Below are 26,523 nucleotides of genomic sequence, written 5' to 3'. Positions count from 1 at the left end.
GGAGAAAAAAATATAAATCGTTTTATTATTATTGTTTTAATATTTATTCTTTCTATAGGTTTTTTAACTATCATTCCTAATTTGATTAGAATTTTTAAATAATATAATAAATATATTTTATATAATTATGTAAATTAATGTAATATGGTATTAATATAAAATTAACTTTATATTAAGTTAACTTAAATATTAATTAGTTAAAAAATCTAATTATTGAAAATTTATTAAATTATATTATTATAATTAATATAATTATTTATATTAATATAAAATTTTATATTTAATAATATTGATTATATTTATTATTTGCAATTATAATAATATTTAATATTAATTTTTATATTATTATATAATTTATAATATAATAACCTATTTTAAGCTAAAAACATAAGTAGCTATAATCCTAGGAAAATAAATGTATTAAAATAACCATTTAATAATTATAAAATAACATTATAGGTATTTAAATTTAATTAAATGTAATATATTAATATAAATTGTTTATTATATATAATATATATTCAAATTATCCTAACCGAGATAAATTAATTAGAAATAACCAAAATAATACATAAAAAAAATTTTTAAAAAATTTTTAATTTATATATTAAATATAAATGAAGTGCCTGACTAAAGGGTTACCTTGAAAGGGTAAATCAAGTAAATAAAATTACCTTCATTAAAAATTACATAAGACAGAAATAAACTACCTCCTTTAGAATCAAAAACTAATGTGCATCATACACCTTAATGTAAAGAGGTAAGCTAAACAAGCTAATGGGTTCATACCCCATTTATAGAGGTATCAATCCTCTCCTTTTTAATGACCAAAAACTCTACAAAACTTCTCTTCCTATCAACATTAATGATAGGAACGATCCTGTCCATTTCATCAAACTCCTGATTTGGGGTTTGAATAGGACTTGAGATCAACTTACTTTCATTTATTCTGCTCCTAACAAGAAATAAAAATATAATAATAAATGAATCATCAATTAAATACTTTATTGTCCAAGCAATAGCACTGACAATACTATTATTTCCAATTTTGCTGATTCAAATAAAGTATCCAATAGGATGAGAAACAGAATTTATTCCATCAATAATAATTAGATCTACATTATTATTAAAGATCGGGGCTGCACCCTTTCATTTCTGATTTCCAGAAGTAATAGGAGCTTCAAGATGAAATAACTGTTTAACACTAATAACATGACAAAAAATTGCCCCAATTATGGTATTATCTTATTGTATTCAACTAAGAACTTTCATTTGAACAATTATCATTCTAAGAATTATTATTGGGGCAATAGGTGGTTTAAATCAAACATCTCTACGACAACTTCTAGCATATTCCTCAATTAGACATTTAGGGTGAATAATCAGATCCCTAACAGTTAGAGAAAACATTTGAGAACTATACTTTATTATTTACTCACTATTAAGATTAATTATGGTCTTATTATTTAAGCAAATAAATCTATTTTTTATAAACCAAATTTATTCAGCCAGAAATATAAAAACTGAAATTAAATTCATAATATTTTTATCTCTTTTATCCATGCCTTGAATTTCTACCAAAATGAATTGTAATACAATCACTGATAGAAAATAACATAACAACTATTATGACAATTATGGTTGTATTAACTACAATTACACTTTTTTATTATATACATATTAGATTCTCAGCCCTAATTATGTCATACACAGAAAATTCATGATGTATAAAAATAAAGTCTCAAAAATCAAGAATTATTCTTCCTATAACAGTAATAATTTCAACAATAGGATTAATCTCAACATCAACCTTAATCTCATTATACTAAGGACTTAAGTTAACCAAACTAATAACCTTCAAAGTTATAATTACAAGAATAATCTTTTAGGCCTTAGTAAAATTTTACACCTCTAGAATTGCAGTCTAGAATCATAAATGAATATAAGGCCTAAAGCATGGTAAGAGAGAAACATCTCATAAGTAGATTTACAGTCTACCACCTTAAATACAGCCATCTTACCACAAAAATGATTATTCTCAACAAACCATAAGGATATTGGTACTTTATACTTCTTATTTGGAGCACGAGCAGGAATAGTAGGAACATCAATAAGAATACTTATTCATGCTGAACTTGGTCAACCAGGATCTCTAATTGGAGATGACCAAATTTATAATGTCATTATTACAGCCCACACATTTGTAATAATTTTTTTATAGTAATACCTATTATAATTGGTGGATTTCGTAATTGACTCATACCATTACTAATTAGTGCACCAGATATAGCGTTCCCACGAATAAATAATATAAGTTTTTGATTACTACCGCCTTCACTAACCCTTCTTCTTACATCTTCTATAGTAGATAACGGTGCTGGTACAGGATGAACAGTTTACCCTCCTCTTGCAGGAGCTATCGCACATGGGGGGGCATCTGTAGACCTAGCTATTTTTTCACTTCACTTAGCAGTTGTATCATCTACTCTTGGTGCAGTAAACTTCATTACAACAGCAATTAATATACGATCAGAAAGTATAACTCTAGATCAAACACCTTTATTTGTCTGATCTGTAGCTATTACAGCCCTTCTCCTCCTTTTATCACTTCCAGTATTAGCAGGGGCTATTACTATACTATTAACAGATCGAAATTTAAATACATCATTCTTTGACCTTGCAGGAGGGGGTGACCCAATTCTATATCAACACCTATTCTGATTCTTTGGACACCCAGAAGTTTACATTTTAATTCTGCCAGGATTTGGAATTATTTCTCACATTGTATGTCGAGAAAGAGAAAAAATTGAATCATTTGGAACATTAGGTATAATTTATGCTATATTATCAATTGGACTAATAGGATTTATTGTATGAGCACATCACATATTCACAGTAGGAATAGATGTTGACACACGAGCATACTTTACATCAGCAACAATAATTATTGCTGTACCTACAGGAATTAAGGTATTCTGATGATTAGCTATACTATATGGAACTAAATTCAAATTCAATCCACCGCTATTATGAGCTTTAGGATTTATTTTTCTATTCACAATTGGTGGATTAACAGGATTAGTATTAGCAAATTCATCACTTGGCATTGTATTACATGATACATATTATGTAGTAGCTCACTTCCATTATGTGTTATCCATAGGAGCAGTATTCGCAATCATAGGAGGTGTTATTCAATGATACCCATTATTTATAGGATTAACTATAAATAATACATGATTAAAAATCCAATTTGCAATTATATTTATTGGAGTAAACTTAACATTCTTCCCTCAACACTTCCTAGGACTAGCAGGAATACCACGACGATATTCAGACTATACAGATGCATATACATCATGAAATGTAGTATCAAGAATTGGGTCTACAATTTCTATTGTAGGAATCATTAAATTCATTGTAATTATATGAGAAAGAATGGTTACAAACTGGGCAATCATATTTACAGCTAATATAAGAAGATCAACAGAATGCCTACAAAAGAATCCACCTGCAGAACACAGTTACTCAGAACTACCATTAATTTCTAGATTCTAATATGGCAGATTAGTGCAGTAGATTTAAGCTCTACAAATAAAGGTTTGACCTTTTATTAGAAAAATTCATTAATGGCAACATGATCAAATTTATCCCTTCAAGATCGAGCTTTACCATTAATGGAGCAACTATCATTCTTCCATGATCATACTATGGCCGTATTATTATTAATTACAGTAATTGTGGGTTATGCCCTAAGTTACATATTATTCATTGCCTATACAAACCGAAACACACTTCACGGACATTTAATTGAAACAATCTGAACAGCACTACCAGCAATTACACTAATTTTTATTGCACTCCCATCATTTTGACTACTATATTTACTTGATGATTCAGTAGACGCAATAATCACAATTAAAACAATTGGACGACAATGATACTGAAGATATGAATATTCTAACTTTATAGATGTGGAATTCGACACTTATATAACAACAGAACAAGACCTAGAAAACGACGGTTTTCGACTTCTAGATGTAGATAACTGAACAATTCTACCAATAAATACGGAAGTACGAGTATTAACAAGAGCATCAGACGTTCTGCACTCATGAGCAGTACCTGCATTAGGGGTTAAAACTGACGCAACGCCGGGCCGACTAAACCAAGGAACATTTACAGTAAACCGACCTGGACTGTTCTTTGGACAATGCTCAGAAATTTGTGGAGCAAACCACAGATTCATACCAATTGTAATTGAAAGAACTTCAGTAAACTTATTTATCAAGTGATTATCTGAGATAATCTAAGGAGTTAGTTAAAATATATAACATTAGAGTGACAATCTAAAATAACTAAATAATTAGTACACCTTGAAATACATCAGATGACTGAAAGTATGTAATGGTCCCTTAAACCAAAAAATTGTAAATTAACGACTACTTCTGATGGGGAAATTTAATCCAAATCCCTCAAATATCCCCTCTCATATGATCCTTCCTATTTATTATATTTTCGACTACATTAATTTTATTTAATCAAATAAACTTTTTCTCATTTAAACCAATTCTTATTAAAAGAGCAAAAAAAGAAAATTGATATAAAGAACTTGAATTGAAAATGATAACAAACTTATTTTCAGCATTTTAACCATCAACTAATATCTTCAATTTATCATTAAATTGATCTAGAACATTCTTAGGATTATTATTAATCCCATCAATATTTTGACTTACACCATCATGAATTAATATTATTTGAAATAAACTGAACTTAACCTTACACAATGAATTTAAAACACTACTAGGACCAAAATCATTTAATGGAACAACATTCATCTTCATTTCAATCTTCATTATAATACTATTTAATTATTTCATAGGATTATTCCCCTACATCTTTACTAGAACAAGACATTTAGCATTAACATTTGCAATCGCTCTATTATTATCTTTAATTATTTTAATTGGTAGTTTTAACATGTTTGATTTCATAAATTGTCAGCTTTATTGTTGATTTATTATTATTTCTTTTCCTTTAGCTTTAGCTTGTTTTGCTTCTTGTTTAGCTGAGACTAACCGTACTCCTTTTGACTTTGCTGAAGGTGAACCTGAGTTAGTTTCAGGATTTAATATTGAATATGGTGCAGGTGGTTTTACTTTAATTTTTTTAGCTGAGTATACTAGAATTGTTTTTATAAGAATATTAATAGCTTTAATTTTTTTAGGTTGTGACTTTTAATCTTTTAAATTTTTTATTAAGCTTGCTGTTATGTCCTTTGGTTTTATTTGAGTTGGTGGGACATTACCACGTTTTCGTTATGATAAGTTAATGTACTTAGCTTGAAAAAGTTTTTGCCATTATCTTTAAATTTTTTTATTTTCTTTGTTCGTTTAAAGATTTTATTTATTTCATTTATTTAGTGAAATTTTTTATGAAAAGTTAATAGAAGAGTTAAACTTCTAGTTTTATGTTTTCAAAACATATGCTTTTCCTAAGCTAATTAACTTATTATTCCTTAATTAGTTTATCTCATGCATTTGCAACATGTACATTAATTAAGAAGTATGTAAAGTAGATAATTGTTAAGATTCGTCATGTTATAATGTAAGGTTCTTCAACAGGTCGTTCTCCAATTCATGTTAATAAGCCTACAACAACTACTATAATTCAGAATAAAATCTGATTGATAGGATGGAATTGAATACCTCGGAATGGTGTTTTATTATAAAATGGTAAAATTATTAAGATTCTAATTGATAAGAATAATGCAATAACACCTCCTAGTTTATTAGGGATTGATCGTAGAATTGCGTATGCAAATAAGAAATATCATTCTGGTTGAATATGGACGGTGGTTACTAATGGGTTGACAGGTACAAAATTATCTGGATCTCCCAGGAGGTAAGGATAAATCAAGCACAGTATAATTAATTATGATGTTATTAATACAAATGTAATAGAGTCCTTGAAAGTAAAGTATGGATGAAATGGGATTTTTTCATTATCTCCACTTAGGCCTAAGGGGTTATTAGACCCTGTTTGGTGGAGGAAGGATAAATGAATTGCTGCCATTGCAGCAATAATAAACGGTAGTACAAAATAGAATGTAAAGAATCGAATTAATGTTGCATTATCAACAGCAAACCCTCCTCATACTCACTGACCTAAATCTGTTCCTAAATACGGAATTGCTGATAATAAATTAGTAATTACTGTCGCACCTCAGAATGATATTTGACCCCAAGGTAAAACGTATCCTATAAATGCAGTTGCTATAACTAAGAATAGGATTATTGTACCAATTATTCAGGTGTGTATGTATATGTAAGATCCATAGTAAATTCCTCGTTCGACATGTAAATAAATACAAATAAAAAATATAGAAGCCCCATTTGGATGTAAGGTTCGAATAATTCAGCCATTATTTACGTCTCGGCAGATGTGAACTACACTACTAAATGCTATTTCAATATTTGATGTATAATGTATAGCTAAAAATAGTCCTGTTACAATTTGAATTACCAAACATAACCCTAGTAGGGACCCAATATTCCATCAAAATGAAATATTTGTTGGTGCAGGTAAATCAACTAAAGAGTTATTAATGATTTTAATTAAAGGATGTCTCAATTGTAAGGGTTAATTCATTAGTAAATTATCTTATTTTACGAATGGGCCCCTGGTTAATGTTGGTGATTTTAACAACTGCTAATAGTGCTAAAAATAAATAAATTATTATTATTATTGTGATAATGAATGTTGGTCTATTATAAAGTTTTTCTAAAGATATTGTTATTTCTTGATAATTGATTGAATTATCAATGTTTATAGTTTCAGTATTTTAGAAAAAGTCTATAAATATTGTTATATCTCAAATAATTAATGTTGATACGACAAATATTCATATTGTTAAGGTACTAATTATCGTAATTGATTTAGGTTGAAATATTTCGTTTGATGCAATTCTCGTAATATAAATAAATGTAACTAATATACCGCCAAGAAACGTTAAAAATAAAATATATGATAATCAATATCTTTCCATTATTGTTCCTGTTATTAGACCAACTAGAAAAGTTTGTAGGATAATGAAAAGCATTATTGATATTGGGTGTCTTAATTTAATAAAATTATTATTTATTACGTTTAATAGCGATATAATTATTATTTTGATCATTTCAGGGGTTATTTTATTAAAAATATCGATTTTAGGGACCGATGATGGAAAGCTTTTCCACCTCTGAAGTTTTAAAAGTGGGGGCCGGACTTATTTCCGGTTTACAAGACCGGCGTTTTTTTTAAACTATTAAAACTAATGTTTATAATCACTGTCTTTACTTCTTTATTGATTTATTTTGCTGTTGTATATGTTTTTTCTTCTAAACATAAGCATTTATTAATGGTTCTTTTGAGATTAGAATAAATTGTTCTTTCTTTATTTATATTGGTCATTGTTTTTCTTATTGAGTTTGATTATGATTATTACTTTCCTGTTATTTTTTTGGTTTTTTCTGTTTGTAAAGGTGCTTTAGGTCTTCCTAATTTAGTTTCAATAATTCGTTCTCATGGGAATGATTTTTTTAATTCTTTTGGTTTATGTTTATGTTAAAGTATTTATTTAAAACTATTCTTTTGATCCCTCTTTGTTTGCTCAATAATTATTGATGGTTGGTTCATTCTTTAATGTTTCTGTCTAGTTTTGTTTTTATGATTTGCGTTTATTCATATGCAGATTTGAATATGACTAAATATTATTTTGGTATTGATTATTTTTCTTTTAGTTTGATTCTGCTTAGTTTTTGAATTTGTTCCTTAATAATTACTGCTAGAGTTTCAGTTTATTTAAGTTATTATCATTCTAATTTTTTTGTCTTTATAGTCTTAATTTTAATGATTATGCTTTATTGTTCGTTTGCTAGATTGAGTCTTCTTTCTTTTTATATTTTTTTTGAGGCTAGATTGGTTCCTACTTTACTTTTGATTTTGGGTTGAGGCTATCAACCTGAACGGTTGCAGGCTGGTGTTTATTTAATTTTTTATACTCTGGTTGCTAGATTGCCTTTATTATTAGTGTTATTTAAGGTTTATGATTTTTCTAATACTTTATATTTTCCTTTATTGGTTGATTTTGGTTTTATTATTTTACATTTTATGTTTTTATAATTCTTGCTTTTTTAGTTAAGATGCCGATATTTTTGCTTCATTTGTGGCTTCCTAAGGCCCATGTAGAGGCCCCTATTTCAGGTAGAATGATTCTTGCTGGTGTTTTATTAAAGTTAGGTGGTTACGGTATTTTTCGTGTTATGAAGGTTATTTCTTATTTGGGTTTAAAGTTTAATTATTTTTGATTGTCTTTAGGTTTATCTGGTGGGGTTATTGTTAGATTTATTTGTTTTCGTCAGGTTGATTTAAAGTCTTTAATTGCATATTCCTCTGTTGCTCATATAAGAATGGTTATTGGAGGATTGATAACTATGATTTGATGAGGTTGTATGGGTTCTCTTTCTTTAATGGTTTGTCATGGTTTGTGTTCTTCTGGTTTATTTTGTTTATCTAATATTATTTATGACTGTTTAGGTAGACGAAAATTATTAATTAACAAGGGTATAATTAATTTGATACCAAGAATGGCTTTATGATGATTCCTTTTGAGATCTTCTAATATAGCCTGCTCCTCCTTCTTTAAATTTGGTAGGTGAACTTAGATTATTAAATAGAATTATATCTTGATCTTCTTTTAGAGTTTTTGCTTTAATTTTTTTGTCTTTTTTTAGAGCTGTTTATACTTTATATATGTATTCTTATTCTCAGCATGGTAATTATTATGCTGGTGTTTATACTTGTTCTCTTGGTTATTTTCGTGCATATCATCTTCTACTTTTACATTGATTGCCTTTAAATATTCTATGTTTAAAGGGAGAATTTTTTTTTGTTTAGGTTGCTTAAGTATTTTAATTAAAAATGTTGTTTAGTGGAATCAATGATATGAATTATTCATCTTAGGCCGTGAATTTGTTTTCTATTTGTTCTTTGAGTTTTTTTCTTTATTTTTTTCTAGAACTATAATTTTTATTTTGGGTATTTATTATTTAATAATTGATTATAGAGTTTTTGTTGAATGAGAACTTTTAAATTTAAATGGTTCTATGGTTGTTATGACTTAATTTTGGATTGAATGTCTCTTATTTTTATGTCTTTTGTTATGTATATTACTTCTTTGGTTATTTATTATAGAGAGGATTATATGTCAGGAGAAAAAAATATAAATCGTTTTATTATTATTGTTTTAGTACTTATTCTTTCTATAGGTTTTTTAATTATCAGTCCTAATTTGATTAGAATTTTATTGGGATGGGATGGTTTAGGTTTAGTTTCTTATTGTATAGTTATTTATTATCAAAATGTGAAATCTTATAGTGTGGGTATGTTAACTGCACTTTCTAATCCTATTGGTGATGTTGCTATTTTAATTTCTATTGCTTGAATATTGAATTTTGGTGGTTGAAATTATATTTATTATTATGATTTTATTTCTAATTCTTTTGAAATAAAGCTTATTACTATATTAATTGTTTTAGCTCTATAACTAAAAGAGCTCAAATTCCCTTTTCTTCTCGACTTCCCGCTGCTATGGCTGCCCCTACTCCTGTTTCTGCTTTGGTTCATTCTTCTACTCTTGTTACTGCTGGGGTTTGTTTATTAATTCGTTTCAGACCAATATTAGATACTTATAGTTGTGGTTGATTCTTACTTTTAATTGGTTGTATAACTATGTTTATGGCTGGTTTGGGAGCAAATTTTGAATTTGATTGCAAGAAAATTATTGCTCTTTCTACTTTAAGACAACTTGGTTTAATAATAAGAATTTTGGCTATGGGTTATCCAAAACTTGCATTTTTTCATTTATTAGCTCATGCTTTATTTAAGGCTTTATTGTGTATGTGTGCAGGTTCAATAATTCATCATTTAAAGGATTCTAAGGATATTCGTTTTATAGGTTCAATTGTTAATCTTATGCCTTTAATTCAGATTGTTTTAATGTTTCTAGTTTGTCTTTGTGTGGTATACCATTTTTAGCAGGTTTTTATTCAAAGGATTTAATTCTTGAAATGGTTTGTTTAAGATGAATTAATTGTTTGATTTTTTTTCTTTATATCTTTTCTACTGGTTTAACTGCTTCTTATTCTTTTCGTCTTTTTTATTATTCAATATCTGGTGATAATAATTTTTATTCTAGATTTTCTTTTGATGATAAGGGTTATTATATTTCTTTTGGTATAATTGGTTTATTGTTTGTTGCTGTTTTTGGTGGTAGTCTTTTGTCTTGGTTAATTTTTCCTGTTCCTCATGTGATTGCCTTGCCTTATTATTTAAAGTTTTTAACTATTACTGTAGTTGTTTTGGGTGCTTATTTGGGTTATCTTATTTCTAATTTTGATTTTTCTCAAAATTTATTTTCTTTAAGTATACTTTTTTTTGTCAGATTTTCTGGTTCTATATGGTTTATACCTTTTATTTCGACTAAGTTTATTAGATATTTTCCTTTAAAATTGGGTTATTATTCATCTAAATCATTTGATTATGGTTGAGGTGAATTATTTGGTGGTCAAGGTTTGTATAGACTATTTATTTATTTAATTAGTTATATACAAGGTTGATATGATTCTAATTTTAAGATTTACATTTTAACTTTTATTTTTTGAACATTTATTTTGGTGGTATTATTTTTCGTTTACTTAAATAGCTTATAATTAGAGCGTGACACTGAAGATGTTAAGGAAGTATTTTTACTTTTAGGTATTTATAAATATACACTCCTGGAAATGGAAAAAAGAACACATTGACACCGGTGTGTCAGACCCACCATACTTGCTCCGGACACTGCGAGAGGGCTGTACAAGCAATGATCACACGCACGGCACAGCAGACACACCAGGAACCGCGGTGTTGGCCGTCAAATGGCGCTAGCTGCGCTGCATTTGTGCACCGCCGCCGTCAGTGTCAGCCAGTTTGCCGTGGCATACGTAGCTCCATCGCAGTCTTTAACACTGGTAGCATGCCGCGACAGCGTGGACGTGAACCGTATGTGCAGTTGACGGACTTTGAGCGGGGCGTATAGTGGGCATGCGGGAGGCCAGGTGGACGTACCGCCGAATTGCTCAACACGTGGGGCGTGAGGTCTCCACAGTACATCGATGTTGTCGCCAGTGGTCGGTGGAAGGTGCACGTGCCCGTCGACGTGGGACCGGACCGCAGCGATGCACGGATGCATGCCAAGACCGTAGGATCCTACGCAGTGCCGTAGGGGACCGCACCGCCACTTCCCAGCAAATTAGGGACACTGTTGCTCCTGGGGTATCGGCGAGGACCATTCGCAACCGTCTCCATGAAGCTGGGCTATGGTCCCGCACACCGTTAGGCCATCTTCCGCTCTTGCCCCAACATCGTGCAGCCCGCCTCTAGTGGTGTCGCGACAGGCGTGAATGGAGGGACGAATGGAGACGTGTCGTCTTCAGCGATGAGAGTCGCTTCTGCCTTGGTGCCAATGATGGTCGTATGACTGTTTGGCGCCGTGCAGGTGAGCGCCACAATCAGGACTGCATATGACCGAGGCACACAGGGCCAACACCCGGCATCATGGGGTGGGGAGCGATCTCCTGCACTGGCCGTACACCACTGGTGATCGTCGAGGGGACACTGAATAGTGCACGGTACATCCAAACCGTCATTGAACCCATCGTTCTACCATTCCTAGACCGGCAAGGGAACTTGCTGTTCCAACAGGACAATGCACGTCCGCATGTATCCCGTGCCACCCAACGTGCTCTAGAAGGTGTAAGTCAACTACCCTGACCAGCAAGATCTCCAGATCTGTCCCCCATTGAGCATGTTTGGGACTGGATGAAGCGTTGTCTCACGCGGTCTGCACGTCCAGCACGAACGCTGGTCCAACTGAGGCGCCAGGTGGAAATGGCACGGCAAGCCATTCCTCAGGACTACATCCAGCATCTCTACGATCGTCTCCATGGGAGAATAGCAGCCTGCATTGCTGCGAAAGGTGGATATACACTGTACTAGTGCCGACATTGTACATGCTCTGTTGCCTGTGTCTATGTGCCTGTGGTTCTGTCAGTGTGATCATGTGATGTATCTGACTCCAGGAATGTGTCAATAAAGTTTCCCCTTTCTGGGACAATGAATTCACGGTGTTCTTATTTCAATTTCCAGGAGTGTACATATATTATTTTTACAGTGAAAATGTAATGTTTTATATAAACTATATAAATTTTAGAAATGTTAACGGAGTTTAACCGCTAATATAAAAAGTTAGCAGCTTTCATATTGGCTTTACATTTCCTTAATTGGAACTTTATAGTTCAATTATATTATTAACAGTAATACACCTCTTTTTGGCTTCGATTAATAAGAATAAGGGTATTTTATATACCAACTTTCCAGGTCGAAACTGACTGCAATACTTCGCTTCTTATTCTATTTAAGGTTGATTGATTATATCAATACTTTTTGAATGCAACCTAAATGTTATGTTTAACTACAACCATTTATTCTGCTCCTTGTAAGGCTCCTTAATTTCTTTCATAGTATAGTCCACCTAATAATACTATAATCAACAATATTGTTGATACTGTTCAGATTATAATGTCTGAAGTTTTAAAAATAATTAAAATTGGGAGGATTAGTGCGATTTCTACATCAAAAATTAAGAAAATTACTGCAATTGAGAAGAATCGAAGTGAGAATGGTATTTGTGCTGATCTTTTTGGGTCAAATCCACACTCAAATGTGTACACATCGCCCGTCGCTCTCATTATTGATTATTCTATTTTATTATTTTAATTTAGCTTCAATTTAGTTGAGATAAGTCGTAACATAGTAGATGTACTGGAAAGTGTATCTAGGAAGAGTTTCAAGATATAACTTATTAGTAAAGTGTTTCATTTACACTGAAAATTTTTCTGTGCAAATCAGGATATCTTGATTATTTATTTTATTATATTTATTTATTGTTTATTTTATTATTTAATTAAAATAATTTTGTCGTATTTTGTCTTAGTATATCATGTAGAATTGATTTTTTAGATTATAGTTTATTGGTAGTGTAGTTGTTTTATGAAATATTATTTTAAATTTTTAAAAGTAGATTTTATTTATTGTACCTTTTGTATAAGGGTTTTCAAAATTTTAGTAATTACTTTACTTGTCTCGATTTGGGTTGATTTATAAATAATTTGTAGTTAATGTATCATAATTTATAGAAATGAGATGTTAATCGTTTCCCAAGATATCTAGTTTATTAAGAAAAAATTTAATTTTTGAAGTTAATTGTTTTTATTTAATTTTTTAGGTATAATATTAACTTATTTATTCTTTAAGGGATAAGCTTTGAAGTTAATAACCTATAACTTGTTTTATAAAATATAATAGTAAGCTTTAAACCAGCAATCTCTAAGATTTCGATTTTGTTCATTATTTTTATTTTTGATTTTATAATTATTTTAGGTTTTTTATTAAGATTATAAATTTAATTTTAAAATTTTTGTAATAATGATAGAATTAGTATATTTATTTGTATATTATTTTTACCTTGTGAATTTATTATAAGGAACTAGGCAAAATTGATTTCCGCCTGTTTATCAAAACCATGTCCTCTTGAAAATACTTTGAGGTCTGACCTGCTCACTGAGCAGATTTTTAAAGAGCCGCGGTATTTGACCGTGCAAAGGTAGCATAATCATTAGTCTCTTAATTAGTGGCTGGAATGAATGGCTTGACGAGAAATCAACTGTCTCTTAATAAATTTTTTAATTTAACTTTTGAGTCAAAAGGCTTAAATTTTTCTTTAGGACGAGAAGACCCTATAGAGCTTAACATTTAATTTTTATATAGTTTTTTGGTTGTCTATCTATATTTAATGATGATGTTTTGTTGGGGTGACATGAAGAATAAATAAACTCTTCATTATTATATCATTTATTTATGTTTGTTGTTTTGATCGATAATTTATGATCATAAGATTAAGTTACATTAGGGATAACAGTGTAATTGTTTTTGAGAGCTCATATCGACATAGCAGATTGCGACCTCGATGTTGGATTAAGAAAAATTTTGGGTGCAGTAGCCCAGTAATTAGGTCTGTTCGACCTTTAAATTCTTACATGATCTGAGTTCAGACCGGCGTGAGCCAGGTCGGTTTCTATCCTAAGATTATTAATTCATATTAGTACAAAAGGACCATATGGTTGAAATATTTTTTATTTTATTGATTAATACTAATTAAATTTCTATTTTGACAGATTAATGTGTTGAATTTAGAATTCATTTATGTAGATTTTTTCTACAAATAGTATTGATACTTTATGATTTATTTATGTTTATTTTGAATTTTCTTTTATTAGTTATTTGTATTTTAATTAGTGAAGCTTTTTTAACTTTATTAGAGTGTAAGGTTTTAGGTTACATTCAAATTCGAAAGGGTCCAAATAAGGTAGGTTTTGTTGGAATTCCTCAACCCTTTAGTGATGCTATCAAGTTAATTTGTAAGGAGCAGCCTATTCCTATTATATCTAATTATTTACTTTATTACTTTTCTCCTGTTTTTAATTTAATAATTTCCTTGGCTGTTTGAGTGATTTTCCCTTACTTAACTTATATGTGTTCTTTCTCTTATGGATTTTTTTATGTTGTACTAGATTAGGTGTTTATACTGTTATAATTGCTGGTTGGTCTTCTAATTCAAATTATTCTTTACTAGGTTCTTTTCATTCTGTTGCTCAAATAATTTCATACGAAGTTAGTTTGGCTTTAATTTTATTACATTTAATTATTTTAATTGGTAGTTTTAACATGTTTGATTTTATAAATTATCTGCTTTATTGTTGATTTATTATTATTTCTTTTCCTTGAGCTTTAGCTTGTTTTGCTTCTTGTTTAGCTGAGACTAACCGTACTCCTTTTGACTTTGCCGAAGGTGAATCTGAGTTAGTTTCAGGTTTTAATATTGGATATGGTGCAGGTGGTTTTACTTTAATTTTTTTAGCTGAGTATACTAGAATTGTTTTTATAAGAATATTATTAGCTTTAATTTTTTAGGTGGTGACTTTTATTCTTTTATATTTTTTATTAAGCTTGCTGTTATGTCCTTTCGTTTTATTTGAGTTCGTGGGACATTACCACGTTTTCGTTATGATAAGTTAATGTACTTAGCTTGAAAAAGTTTTTTGCCATTATCTTTCAATTTTTTTATTTTCTTTGTTGGTTTAAAGATTTTATTTATTTCATTTATTTAGTGAAATTTTTTAAGAAAAGTTAATAGAAGAGTTAAACTTCTTTTTTTATGTTTTCAAATCATATGCTTTTCCTAAGCTAATTAACTTATATATTCCTTAATTAGTTTATCTCATGCGTTTGCAACATGTACATTAATTAAGAAGTATGTAAAGTAGATAATTGTTAAGATTTGTCCTGTTATAATGTAAGGTTCTTCAACAGGTCGTTTTCCAATTCATGTTAATAAGCATACAACCACTACTATAGTTCAGAGTAAAATCTGATTGATATGATAGAATTGAATACCTTGGAATGGTGTTTTATTATAAAATGGTAAAATTATTAAGATTCTAATTGATAAGAATACTGCAAGAACTATACTTTATTATTTACTCACTATTAAGATTAATTGTGGTCTTATTATTTAAGCAACTAAATCTATTTTTTATAAACCAAATTTATTCAGCCAGAAATATAAAAACTGAAATTAAATCCATAATACTTTTATCTCTTTCATCCCGAGGTGGTTTACCACCATTCCTTGGATTTCTACCAAAATGAATTGTAATACAATCATTGATAGAAAATAACATAACAACTACTATGACAATTATGGTTGTATTAACTACAATTACACTTCATTAAAATATATGTATTAGATTCTCAGCCCTAATTATGTCATACACAGAAAATTCATGATCTATAAAAATAAAGTCTCAAATATCAAGAATTATTCTTCCTATAACAGTAATAATTTCAACAATAGGATTAATCTCAACATCAACCTTAATCTCATTATACTAAGGACTTAAGTGAACCAAACTAATAACCTTCAAAGTTATAACTAAAAGAATAATATTTTAGGCCTTAGTAAAATTTTACACCTCTAGAATTGCAGTCTAGAATCATAAATGAATATAAGGCCTAAAGCATGGTAAGAGAGAAACATCTCATAAGTAGATTTACAGTCTACCACCTTAAATTAAGCCACCTTACCGCAAAAATGATTATTCTCAACAAACAATAAGGATATTGGTACTTTATACTTCTTATTTGGAGCATGAGCAGGAATAGTAGGAACATCAATAAGAATACTTATTCATGCTGAACTTGGTCAACCAGGATCTCTAATTGGAGATGACCAAATTTATAATGTCATTATTACAGCCCACGCATTTGTAATAATTTTTTTTATAGTAATACCTATTATAATTGGTTGATTTGGTAATTGACTCTTACCATTAATAATTGGTGCACCAGATATAGCGTTCCCACGAATAAATAATATAAGTTTTTGATTACTACTGCCTTCACTAACCCTTCTTCTTACATCTTCTATAGTAGATAACAGTGCTGGTACAGGATGAACAGTTTACCCTCATCTTGCAGGAGCTATCGCACATGGGGGGGGCATCTGTAGACCTAGCTATTTTTTCACTTCACTTAGCAGGTGTATCATCTATTCTTGGTGCAGTAAACTTCTTTACAACAGCAATTAATATGCGATCAGAAAGTATAACTCTAGATCAAACACCTTTATTTGTCTGATCTGTAGCTATTACAGCCCTTCACCTCCTTTTATCGCTTCCAGTATTAGCAGGGGCTATTACTATACTATTAACAGATCGAAATTTAAATACATCATTCTTTGACCCTGCAGGAGGGGTGACCCAATTCTATATCAACACCTATTCTGATTCTTTGGACACCCAGAAGTTTACATTTTAATTCTGCCTGGATTTGGAATTATTTCTCACATTGTATGTCAAGAAAGAGGAAAAATTGAATCATTTGGAACATTAGGTATAATTTATGCTATATTACCAATTGGACTAATAGGATTTATTGTATGATTATTTATTTTATTATATTTATTTTTTGTTTATTCAATTATTTAATAAAAATAATTTTGTCGAATTTTGTCTTAGTATATTTTGTAGAATTGATTTTTTAGACTATAGTTTATTGGTAATGTAATTGTTTTATGAAATATTATTTTAAATTTTTAAAAGTAGATTTTATTTATTTTACTTTTGTATCAGGGTTTATCAAAATTTTAGTATTTAATTTACTTGTCTCGATTTGGGTTCATTTATAAGTAATTTATAGTTAATGTATCATAATTATTATTAAATAATTTATAGAAATGAGATGTTAATCGTTTCCCAAGATATCTAGTGTCTTAAGAAAAAATTTAATTTTCTGAAGTTAATTGTTTTTACTTAATTTTTTAGGTATAAATATAAACTAATTTATTCTTTAAGGGATAAGCTTTGAAGTTAATAACCTATAATTTGTATAATAAAACATAATAGTAAGCTTTAAACTAGCTATCTCTAAGATTACGTTTAAGTTCATTATTTTTATATTTGATTTTAAAATTATTTTAGGTTTTTTATTAAGATTAAAAATTTAATTTTAAAATTTTTGTAATAATGATAGAATTAGTATATTTATTTGTATATAATTTTTACCTTGTGAATTTATTAAAGGAACTAGGCAAAATTGATTTCCACCTGTTTATCAAAAACATGTCCTCTTGAAAATACTTTGAGGTCTGGCCTGCTCACTGAGCAGATTTTTAAAGAGCTGCAGTATTTTGACCGTGCAAAGGTAGCATAATCATAATTAACTTATTATTCCTTAATTAACGTATCTCATGCGTTTGCAACATGTACATTAATTAAGAAGTATGTAAGTAGATAATTGTTAAGATTTGTCCTGTTATAATGTAAAGTTCTTCAACAGGTCGTTTTCCAATTAATGTTATTAAGCATACAACAAATAATATAATTCCAAATAAAATCTGATTGACAGGATAGAATTGAATACATCGGAATGGTGTTTTATTATAAAATGGTAAAATTATTAAGATTCTAATTGATAAGAATAATGCAATAACACCTCCTAGTTTATTAAGGATTGATCGTAGAATTGCGTATGCAAATAAGAAATATCATTCTGGTTGAATATGGACGGGGGTTACTAACGGGTTGGCAGGTACAAAATTATCTGGATCTCCCAGGAGGTAAGGATTAATGAAGCAGAGTATAATTAATAATGATGTTTTTAATGCAAATGTAATGAAGTCCTTGAAAGTAAAGTATGGGTGAAATGGGTTTTTTTCAATATCTCCATTTCGGCCTAAGGGGTTATTAGACCCTGTTTGGTGGAGGAAGAATAAATGAATTTATGCCATTGCAGCAATAATAAACGGTAGTACAAAATGAAATGTAAAGAATCGATTTAATGTTGCATTATCAACAGCAAACCCTCCTCATACTCATTGCACTATGTCTGTTCCTAAGTACGGAATTGCTGATAATAAATTAGTAATTACTGTCGCACCTCAGAATGATATTTGACCTCAAGGTAAAACGTATCCTACATAATTGAACTATAAAGTTCCAATTAAGGAAATGTAAAGCCAATATGAAAGCTGCTAACTTTTTATATTAGCGGTTAAACTCTGTTAACATTTCTAAAATTTGTATAGTTTAAATAAAACCTTACATTTTCACTGTAAAAATAACATATGTATATTTATAAATACCTAAAAGTAAAAATACTTCCTTAACATCTTCAGTGTCACGCTCTAATTATAAGCTATTTAAGTAAACGAAAAATAATACCACCAAAATAAATATTCAAAAAATAAAAGTTGAAAGATAAATCTTAAAATTAGAATCATATCAACCTTGTATATAACTAATTAAATAAATAAATAGTCTATACAATCCTTGACCACCAAATAATTCACCTCAACAATAATCAAATGATTTAGATGAATAATAACCCAATTTTAAAGGAAAATATCAAATAAACTTAGTCGAAATAAAAGGTATAAACCACATAGAAACAGCAAATCTGACAAAAGAAAGTATACTTAAAGAAAATAAATTTTGAGAAAAATCAAAATTAGAAATAAGATAACCCAAAGAAGCACCCAAAACAACTACAGTAATAGTTAAAAACTTTAAATAATAAGGCAAGGCAATCACATGAGGAACAGGAAAAATTAACCAAGACAAAAGACTACCACCAAAAACCGCAACAAACAATAAACCAATTATACCAAAAGAAATATAATAACCCTTATCATCAAAAGAAAATCTAAAATAATAATTATTATCACCAGATATTGAATAATAAAAAAGATGAAAAGAATAAGAAGCAGTTAAACCAGTAGAAAAGAAATAAAGAAAAAAAGTCAAACAATTAATTCATCTTAAACAAACCATTTCAAGAATTAAATCCTTTGAATAAAAACCTGCTAAAAATGGTATACCACACAAAGACAAACTAGAAACATTAAAACAAACTGAAGTTAAAGGCATAAAATTAACAATTGAACCGATAAAACGAATATCCTGAGAATCCTTTAAATGATGAATTATTGAACCTGCACACATACACAATAAAGCCTTAAATAAAGCATGAGCTAATAAATGAAAAAAGCAAGTTTTGGATAACCCATAGCAAAAATTCTTATTATTAAACCAAGTTGTCTTAAAGTAGAAAGAGCAATAATTTTCTTCAAATTAAATTCAAAACTTCCTCCCAAACCAGCCATAAACATAGTTATACAACCAATTAAAAGTAAGGATCAACCACTATTATAAGTATCTAATATTGGTCTGAAACTAATTAATAAATAAACCGCAGCAGTAACAAGAGTAGAAGAATGAACCAAAGCAGAAACAGGAGTAGGGGCAAAGCAGCAGGAAGTCAAGAAGAAAATGGAACTTGAGCTCTTTTAGTTATAGCTGCTAAATCAATTAATATTGTAATAAGCTTTATTTCAAAAGAATTAGAAATAAAGTCATAATAAAAAATATATAATATCAACCACCAAAATTCAATATTCAAGCAATAGAAATTAAAATAGCAACATCACCAATACGATTAGAAAGTCTGGTTAACATATCCGCACTATAAGATTTCACATTTTGATAATAAATAACTAAACAATAAGAAACTAAACCTAAACCATCCCATCCCAATAAAATTCTAATCAAATTAGGACTGATAATTAAAAAACCTATAGAAAGAATAAATATTAAAACAATAATAATAAAACGAATTATATTTTTTCTCCCAACATATAATCCTCTCTATAATAAATAACCAAAGAAGAAATATACATAACAAAAGACATAAAAATAAGAGACATTCAATCCAAAATTAAAGTCATAGAAAACAAATTCACGGCCTAAGATGAAAAATTCATATAGTTGATTCCACAAAACAACATTTTTAATTAAAATACTTAAGCAACTTAAACAAAAATATTCTCTCCCTTAAACAAAGGATATTTACAGGCAATCAATGTAAGAGTAAAAGATGATATTCACGAGAATAACCAAGAGAACAAGTATAAACACCAGAATATTAATTACCATGCTGAGAATTAGAATACATATATAAAATATAAACAGCTCTAAAAGAAGACAAAAAAATTAAAGCAAAAAATCTAAAAGAAGATCAAGATATAATTCTATTTAATAATCTAACTTCACCTACCAAATTTAAAGAAGGAGGAGCAGCTATATTAGAAGATCTCAAAAGGAATCATCATAAAGCCATTCTTGGTATCACATTAATTATACCCTTTTTAATTAATAGTCTTCGTCTACCTAAACGCTCATAAATAATATTAGATAAACAAAATAAACCAGAAGAACACAAACCATGACCAACCATTAAAGAAAGAGAACCCATACAACCTCATCAATTCATAGTTATCAATCCTCCAATAACCATTCTTATATGAGCAACAGAAGAATATGCAATTAAAGACTTTAAATCAACCTGACGAAAACAAATAAATCTAACAATAACCCCACCAGATAAACCTAAAGACAATCAAAAATAATTAAACTTTAAACCCAAATAAGAAATACTCTTCATAACACAAAAAATACCGTAACCACCTAACTTTAATAAAACACCAGCAAGAATCATTCTACCTGAAATAGGGGCACCAACATGGGCCTTAGGAAGCCACAAATGAAGCAAAAGTATCGGCATCTTAACTAAAAAAGCAAGAATTATAAACACATAAAATGTAAAATAATAAAACCAAAATCAACCAATAAAGGAAAATATAAAGTATTAGAAAAATCATAAACCTTAAATAACACTAATAATAAATGCAATCTAGCAACCAGAGTATAAAAAAGTAAATAAACACCAGCCTGCAACCGTTCAGGGTGATAGCCTCAACCCAAAATCAAAAGTAAAGTAGGAACCAATCTAGCCTCAAAAAATATATAAAAAGAAAGAAGACTCAATCTAGCAAACGAACAATAAAGCATAATCATTAAAATTAAGACTATAAAGACAAAAAAATTAGAATGATAAGAACTTAAATAAACTGAACCTCTAGCAGTAATTATTTAGGAACAAATTCGAAAACTAAGCAGATTCAAACTAAAAGAAAAATAATCAATACCAAAATAATATCTAATCATATTGAAATCTGCATATGAATAAACACAAATCATAAATACAAAACTAGACAGAAACATTAAAGAATGAACCAACCATCAACAATTATTGACCAAACAAAGAGGGATCAAAACAATAGTTATAAATAAATACTTTAACATAAAGATAAACCAAAAGAATTAAAAAAATCATTCCCATAAGAACGAATTATTGAAACTAAAATAGAAAGACCTAATGCACCTTCACAAACAGAAAAAACCAAAAAAATAACAGGAAAAAAATAATCATAATCAAACTTTCCATCATCGGTCCCCAAAACCGATATTTTTAATAAACTAACCCCTGAAATGATCAAAATAATAATTATATCGCTATCAAACGTAATAAATATTAAATTGATTAAATTAAGACACCCAATATCAATAATGCTTTTCATTATCTGACAAACTTTTCTAGTTGGACTAATAACAGGAACAATAATGGAATGATATTGATTATCATATATTTTATTTTTAACGTTTGTTGGTGGTATATTAGTTATATTTATTTATATTACGAGAATTGCATCAAACGAAATATTTCAACCTAAATCAATTACGATAATTATTACCTTAACAATATGAATATTTATCATATCAACATTAATTATTTTAGATATAACAATATTTATAGACTTTTTCAAAAATACTGAAACTATAAACATTGATAATTCAATCAATTATCAAGAAATTACAATATCTTTAGGAAAACTATATAATAGACCAACATTCATTATCACAATAATAATAATAATAATAATTTATTTATTTTTAGCACTATTAGCAGTTGTTAAAATCACCAACATTAACCAGGGGCCTATTCGTAAAATAAGATAATTTACTAATGAATAAACCCTTTCCGTTGAGACATCCTTTAATTAAAATCATTAATAACTCTTGAGATGATTTACCTGCACCAACAAATATTTCATTTTGATGGAATTTTGGGTCCCTACTAGGGTTATGTTTGGTAATTCAAATTGTAACTGGACTATTTTTAGCTATACATTATACATCAATTATTGAAATAGCATTTAGTAGTGTAGTTCACATCTGCCGAGACATAAATAATGGCTGAATTATTCGAACCTTACATGCAAATGGAGCTTCTATATTTTTTATTTGTATTTATTTACATGTCGGACGAGGAATTTACTATGGATCTTACATATACATACACACCTGAATAATTGGTACAGAAATCCTATTCTTAGTTATAGCAACTGCATTTATAGGATACTTTTTACCTTGAGGTCGAATATCATTCTGAGGTGCGACAGTAATTACTAATTTATTATCAGCAATTCCGTATTTAGGAACAGATTTAGTTCAATGAGTATGAGGTGGGTATGCTGTTGATAATGCAACATTAAATTGATTCTTTACATTCCATTTTGTACTATCGTTTATTCTTCCTCCACCAAACAGGGTCTAATAACCCCTTAGGCCTAAATAGAGATATTGAAAAAATCCCATTTCACCCATACTTTACTTTCAAGGACTCTATTACATTTGTATTAATAACAACATTATTAATTATACTGTGCTTGTTTAATCCTTACCTCCTGGGAGATCCAGATAATTTTGTACGTGCCAACCCATTAGTAACCCCCGTCCATATTCAACCAGAATGATATTTCTTATTTGCATACGCAATTCTATGATCAATCCTTAATAAACTAGGAGGTTGCATTATTCTTAATAGTTAGAATCTTAATAAATATACCATTTTATAATAAAACACCATTCCGAGGTATTCAATTCTATCCTATCAATCAGATTTTATTCTGAATTATAGTAGTTGTTGTATGCTTATTAACATGAATTGGAAGACGACCTGTTGAAGAACCTTACATTATAAGACGACAAATCTTAACAATTATCTACTTCACATACTTCTTAATTAATGTACATGTTGCAAATGCATAAGATAAACTAATTAAGGAATAATAAGTTAATTAGCTTAGGAAAAGCATATGTTTTGAAAACATAAAACTAGAAGTTTAACTCTTCTATTATCTTATCTTAAAAAATTTCACTAAATAAATGAAATAAATAAAATCTTTAAACCAACAAAGAAAATAAAAAAAATTAAAGATAATGGCAAAAAACTTTTTCAAGCTAAGTACATTAACTTATCATAACGAAAACGTGGTAATGTCCCACGAACTCAAATAAAACCAAAGGACATAACAGCAAGCTTAATAAAAAATATAAAAGAATAAAAGTCAACACCCAAAAAAATTAAAGCTAATAATATACTTATAAAAACAATTCTAGTATACTCAGCTAAAAAAATTAAAGTAAAACCACCTGCACCATCTTCAATATTAAAACCTGAAACGAACTCAGATTCACCTTCGGCAAAGTCAAAAGGAGTACGGTTAGTCTCAGCTAAACAAGAAGCAAAACAAGCTAAAGCTAAAGGAAAAGAAATAATAATAAATCAACAATAAAGCTGATTATTTATAAAATCAAACATGTTAAAACTACCAATAAAAATAATTAAAGATAATAAAATTAAAGCCAAACTAACTTCGTATGACATTGTTTGAGCAACAGAACGAAGAGAACCTAGTAAAGAATAATTTGAATTAGAAGACCAACCAGCAATTATAACAGTATAAACGCCTAATCTAGTACAACATAAAAAAAACAAAAATCCATAAGAAAAAGAACACATATAAGTTAAGTAAGGGAAAATCACTCAAACAGCCAAGGAAATTATTAATTTAAAAACAGGAGAAAAGTAATATAGAAAATAATTAGATATAATAGGAATTGGCTGCTCCTTACAAATTAACTTGATAGCATCACTAAGGGGTTGAGGAATTCCAACAAAACCTCCCTTATTTGGACCCTTTCGAATTTGAATGTAACCTAAAACCTTAGGCTCTTATAAAGTTAAAAAAGCAACACTAATTAAAACACAAATAACTAATAAAAGAAAATTCAAAATAAACATAAATAAATCATAAAGTATCAATACTATTTGTAGAAAGAATCTACATAAATGAATTCTAAATTCAACACACTAATCTGTCAAAATAGTAATTTAATTAGTATTAATTAATAAAATAAAAAATATATCAACCATATGGTCCTTTCGTACTAATATGAATTAATAATCTTAGGATAGAAACCGACCTGGCTCACGCCGATCTGAACTCAGATCATGTAAGAATTTAAAGGTCGAACAGACCTAATTACTGGGCTACTGCACCCAAAATTTTTCTTAACCCAACATCGAAGTCGCAATCTGCTTTGTCGATATGAGCTCTCAAAAACAATTACGCTGTTATCCCTGACGTAACTTAATCTTATGATCATAAATTATGGATCAAAACCACAAACATAAATAAATGATATAATAATGAAGAGTTTATTTATTCTTCATGTCACCCCAACAAAACATCATCATTAAAAATAGATAGACTAACAAAAAACTAAATAAAAATAAAATGTTAAGCTCTATATGGTTTTCTCGTCCCAAAGAAAAATTGAAGCCTCTTGACTCAAAAGTTAAATTCAAAAATTTATTAAGAGACTGTTGATTTCTCGTCAAGCCATTCATTCCAGCCACTAATTAAGAGACTAATGATTATGCTACCTTTGCACGGTCAAAATACCGCGGCTCTTTAAAAATCTGCGCAGTGAGCAGGCCAGACCTCAGGCGGAAATCAATTTTGCCTAGTTCTTTATAATAAATTCACAAGGTAAAAATTATATACAAATAAATATACTAATTCTATCATTTTTACAAAAATTGTAAAATTAAATTTATAATCTTAATAAAAAACCTAAAATAATTATAAAATCAAAAAAAATGAATGAACTAAAACGTAATCTTAGAGATAGCTGGTTTAAAGCTTACTATTATATTTTATAAAACAAGTTATAGGTTATTAACTTCAAAGCTTATCCCTTAAAGAATAAATAAGTTAATATTTATACCTAAAAAATTAAATAATAACAATTAACTTCAAAAAATTAAATTTTTTCTTAAGAAACTAGATATCTTGGGTAACGATTAACATCTCATTTCTATAAATAATTTAATAATAATTATGATACATTAACTATAAATTATTTATAAATCAACCCAAATCGACACAAGTAAAGAAATACTAAAATTTTGATTAACCCAGATACAAAAAGTACAATAAATAAAATCTACTTTTAAAAATTTAAAATAATATTTCATAAAACAATTACATTACCAATAAACTATAATCTAATAAATCAATATTACAAAATATACTAAGACAAAATTCGACAAAATTATTTTTATTACATAATTAAATAAACAAAAAAATAAATATAATAAAATAAATAATCAAGATATCCTGATTTTCACAGAAAAATTTTCAGTGTAAATGAAACACTTTACTAATAAGTTATATCTTGAAACTCTTCCTAGATACACTTTCCAGTACATCTACTATGTTATGACTTATCTCATCTAAATTGAAGCTAAATTAAAATAATAAAATAGAATAATCAATAATGAGAGCGACGGGCGATGTGTACACACCTCAGAGTTAAATTAAATAAATTAAATTACTATCAAATCCACCTTCGTTAATAGTATTTCACCATCAAATCCGTTATAAACAAAAATCTATTGTAACCCACCTCCTCTTAACTATAAGCTGCACCTTGACCTGAAATTTTTTATAATTATAAATCTTGAGAATTATAACTCTAAAAAGATTCTCTGATAACAGAGATATACAAACAA

The 26,523-nt window shown here is 28.7% G+C and overlaps 2 long non-coding RNA genes across 2 annotated transcripts in view; both read left to right on the top strand.

The window, feature by feature from the left end:
* The window catches only part of LOC126470443 (uncharacterized), a 184,650-nt gene that overhangs the window by 98,417 nt on the left and 59,710 nt on the right, over positions 1–26,523 (top strand). The window lies entirely within an intron of this gene.
* Positions 13,510–26,523, top strand: part of LOC126470436 (uncharacterized) — a 37,252-nt gene continuing 24,238 nt past the window's right edge. Inside the window, exon 1 of the long non-coding RNA XR_007586197.1 lies at positions 13,510–14,213. This is a non-coding gene — a long non-coding RNA (uncharacterized LOC126470436). The remainder of the gene's footprint in view (positions 14,214–26,523) is intronic.

This window comes from Schistocerca serialis, chromosome 3, assembly GCF_023864345.2.
Source record: "Schistocerca serialis cubense isolate TAMUIC-IGC-003099 chromosome 3, iqSchSeri2.2, whole genome shotgun sequence".
In the NCBI taxonomy this organism is placed as follows: domain Eukaryota; kingdom Metazoa; phylum Arthropoda; class Insecta; order Orthoptera; family Acrididae; genus Schistocerca; species Schistocerca serialis.
This window is presented reverse-complemented; position numbering and strand designations above follow the sequence as displayed.